We start from the raw sequence: 4,456 nt of genomic DNA, 5'->3' as shown, positions 1-4,456 counted from the left end.
ATACCATATAAATTTATGCCATAACAGAACTAGAGTCTTCAGAGTCTAATTTCAAAGATTGCATGTTGTAAAAAATTAAAAATGGGCTTAAAGAGGGTTAGGTGGCTATCTGAAAAGGCCATGAGCCAAACAGATCATAGCCTAAAATCGTGTTTTGCCAATATGGGTATGTTACTTTTATATACTGGCGACGGTCCTGTGGCGTAGTAGAGATTCAGAGACTCCGACCCTTGCGGCAAACTTGGGTTGGGGGCTTGGCTACCGAGTTAAGGAAAGATTCCATATAGCCCATGGAATTACAAAATTGTAGAGTATACCACCTAGCGCAGAAGTAAAACAAAAAGTATGTTATAAAGTTCAGATGATTTTATAGAGTCTTTTAAATATGCCCATGTGATTCTTAACATATGATATATTTATGAACTATTTTAAATCGCTCTCATATATGTTGAATAAAAATTATTATTTTGGATTTGCTCTGCGTATCAGTACAACTGTATTGACCTCCTATCTCTTAGGGTTTGAGGCTCAATCTAGAGGTCCGACTAAGTAGTAGAGATTTCAGAGTGAAGAGACTGTGCAGTGGTGAGCCTACTTTATTCCAGAAGGCCTATTTATTCCACATATGTCATTATTTTGTTTTGGGTCTACTAGGGGCCTTATCCCAGATTTAGACAGTTGTCATTTTAGCAAGTAATAGAGATTTCGCAGACTGGTTTAGATATTGTCTAGAGTTGTTATATTTTAAATTTCTTATCATTAAATTGAGTTCAGAGTATGACCATGATTCTATATTAAGTTATATTTCTGCATCTTACTTTATTGAATGAATATTGTGTATGACTACTAGATAGAGAAGGACATCCGAGCCTTCATGGTTCGGAATGCTCCTCACGGCCAGGGCCTCGGTTCGGGTCATAAAAAACTTGATATCAGAACACGGTCTATGGTCCCAGGGTGTCTATGAAATTGTGTTGGTTAGAGTCTTGTTTATGGGTGTGTAGCGTGCCATACTTATAAGCAGGAGGCTACATGGTGTTTAGGAAGATTTCTCTTTCTTCATGCTCTAGTTCGTGCTATGGAGTCAAAATGTTCCTTTTTCATACTCTAATTTGTGTTATGGTGTCGCCCATACAAAAGTAAAGTTATCCCAATTCTTTCTCTTACTTTGATAGGCTTAGATATGTCTCATTATCGAGGTGATTCAAGTGCAGAATTTTAGAGTCTAAATGATTTGGTCCTTTTTGATTGAGTCTTATAAGATTTTAAAATTGTGCAAGGACTTGAGAAGAGTCTGTTAGTGCTTCAAGGTTTATTGATTCTAGTATGAACTTTGATTTTGATGAAATCATATTTTTCAGCTTGCGGTATTAAGTGTATTCAGTCCTTTTCAAAATTTATGTTGCAGATGTCATGCTTAAGGGGGAATGATATGTAGCAGAATATTGGAACTGTATTTCCACCTGAGTAGTAGTGTATGTTAAAGTGTCATGATCTATTGGTAATAAGATGGTCTAGAAGTTGGTGACATGGAGTCACAAGGTTAGCAGTTAAAGTGAGGGTGACTTTTGTGTAAATGCATATTTTTAGTTGTATAACTGTCGAGTGAGGGATGATTTGTCATTTTATATTGATGGACTAGTGTTGTAGTAATATTTGTAGATTGCGAGGTATGCGATAGAGGAAGTGTTTGGCCATGATTATTATCTATTCAAAATAGGGAAAGAGTCCAAAGTGGATAGTTATGGTGGTTATAGAAATCCCTTATAGGCTGTGAATAAAGACAGTTAGATTAGCCAATAAGTTATAATTCTAGACTCATTGTTATTTGTGGAATTTGAAGGTAGTCTAAATGTATGCTTGGGTAAGTAAGTATTATGTGAGAAAGTAGAATATGGGGATAAGATTGTAGTGGATTATAATATAAGATTAAGGTTGACCATGTCTATTATCTGACTTTACCCCCTTGACTTTCTTTTCTTTAACGGTTGTAAACTAGTATTTCATATGAGAAGGTATGCAATGGATTTTGAGTTGTAGCAGTGATGTCATGGAGGGATTGTGATTGTAGGTTGTAGTTAAATGAAATAAGTATTTGAATTGATTTCCCGATTTAATGGACTAGTACATTATGTTGCATTCTTCATTGGTGATAGATGATTGATGCTAGACTATAGGCTTGAATTTTAGATATAGAATGTGGTGGTAAGAATAGTGGCTTAAGATTAATGATGTATGTTTTGTGGGAATGAATTAGTAGTCCTGATGTGTTGAAATAGTACATGCTAATGGATAATAATAAGGGAAACCATAAGGTCATGATCGATTATTGTTGTTATGGAGTTCCAGTGTACTAGTGTTTATTGATGTTTTATTTCATAGCTCCAAGTAAGAATTGTGTGTAAGGTTGGGTTGTAAATCATGTTCAGCACTAGACATTAAGTTTGAATAGCTGATGGCTATGAAGGTGGATGTGATGATTTCTTGGTTAATGATACTAGTTTTATGGAAGTGATCTAATAGGTTTGAACAAAGTATGCAAGAGCTTAAGTTTATTTGACTCATAATGAAGTATGATGTTGTATGTATGATGTAGAAGTATACCCAACGTGATGTGAGGCTGCGGTATGTTTTTCTAGGCTATTACGTGTTGTGTGTGGCTAGTGGTACCATTGAGTTGCTAGGTGGATAAAGACTAGTTAGATGTTATGAGGTGTTCTAAATAGCAAAGTTAAGGAGTTGTGATTGATAGTGTTGAGCTTTTTTATATGAACTTGATTCTCATGGTAGAGAGATATAAGTTAGGAGTCGTGATATTGGTATGCTATGAAGGAAGTAGTATAGTTCATCAAAGGCTTGGTGATCCATGTTAAGTGTTAGAAGCTAAGTTTGAGTTTTTGAAGATTGAGCTAATAGAAATAAGAGTTGAAGCACTAAAAAGTGTGCACTCCGACTATGGGGATACTCATGAAGATTCGTAGTAAGTGTGTAAGTATTATGTGATGACTATTGGGGCTATAGAAAGATAGAAGTGTGTCTCAGAAGGTAATATTAGCATTGGTTTTCCACTTCCAGGTGTAATTATTTGGGTTAAGTCCTATTAAATGCGTGTATTATCGTATTCCAGACCCCAAAGTGCACTGAGTGTAGTTCAGTTTAGAGTCTAGTAAGGGATCTCTCAAACATAAGATGATGGCTTAAGGCTAAAGGGGAGATGATAGAATAAGTAACAAAGTCAGGCTCTTAAATTCTAGTAGTAATGCCAATATGATATAGAACATCAGAAAGTAAGGGTGAGGCTCAACCCATTCTTATCTCAGTATTTTCAGTTATCTCAATACCTACCCATGCCTTATGTTTTGGATCCATGATCATAGTTCATGTTCATGCATATGATAGTGAATCATGTGCTCCTCCAGCTCCTAAATGAGGAATTCTAGTTCATTCATTAGTCAGAATCACATTCCATAAGTTATGAACTCCAAATTGAGGTCATGAAGCTCATGACTCATGTACTCACGCTTTATGGTGTGCTCAGTTCCCATAACTCATGCTACATGCCAAATGATTGGCGAGATTCAGCTTTTAGACAGGTATGCCCTCAATTTAGATCACTTTGATGAATCTCTGATGTTGGTTCGTTGTTCCCCAAGCCTCAGTTATGTGTTAAGTTTCGTATATTATCCTTCCATGCTTCAAGGTCTTATGTTCTAACCTTTTATTGACTCCTCCTACTCAGTCTATGAGGTCACTCTGCTAATACCTTACGTTATGTATCCAAGTCCTACCTATGTCTAAGGTTTGAGAACTTTATGTAACTCATGACATATCTTGACTTCCAAACTAGAAGAAATAATGTCCGTCGATGAGCCAGTAATTCTAAGTATCCAAGCTCTACGTTATGTTGATCATGAATAGAAAATTTGTATCCCAAATCATGATTAGTTCTAAGAAACTATGTTTTTCATATGTTAATGATCCATTTTATGTTGGGATTACCAAAATGATAAAGTTTTGCAAACTCGTGACTATTTCAGTTCTGAAAATAAGAACCAATAGCTTCGAGTGGAAGTGCTTGCCTAAATCGTCAACTTTATGAATTCCACACTCATGTTATAAGACTCATGATGAAATCTCTCATGTTTCTCACTGTGGTTGTCCTAAGAACTCATGCTATGTTAAGTTTATGCTAGAACGACTCTCCACTTGTGATCCAAACAGTTGATATATGAAACACTCTGTGATTGTACCATATTTGCAACTTATGTCCTACCTTGAGTATGGCAATTAGTATATGTTATAATCCAATTGTGTTACTCTCTTTCATGATGCTCTTGCTTAGATCCTTTAATGACCCCTTTGTATGCTAGTATGATGGTGACTGTGGAAGCGTAGAAGTATGTTGGGTGGAGGAGTAGATGTCGTTGTAGGTGAAAATTTTGATGCTATTTCTTGA

Source organism: Capsicum annuum, chromosome 4 (genome assembly GCF_002878395.1).
Source record: "Capsicum annuum cultivar UCD-10X-F1 chromosome 4, UCD10Xv1.1, whole genome shotgun sequence".
In the NCBI taxonomy this organism is placed as follows: domain Eukaryota; kingdom Viridiplantae; phylum Streptophyta; class Magnoliopsida; order Solanales; family Solanaceae; genus Capsicum; species Capsicum annuum.
Note: the sequence above shows the minus strand (reverse complement) of the source record.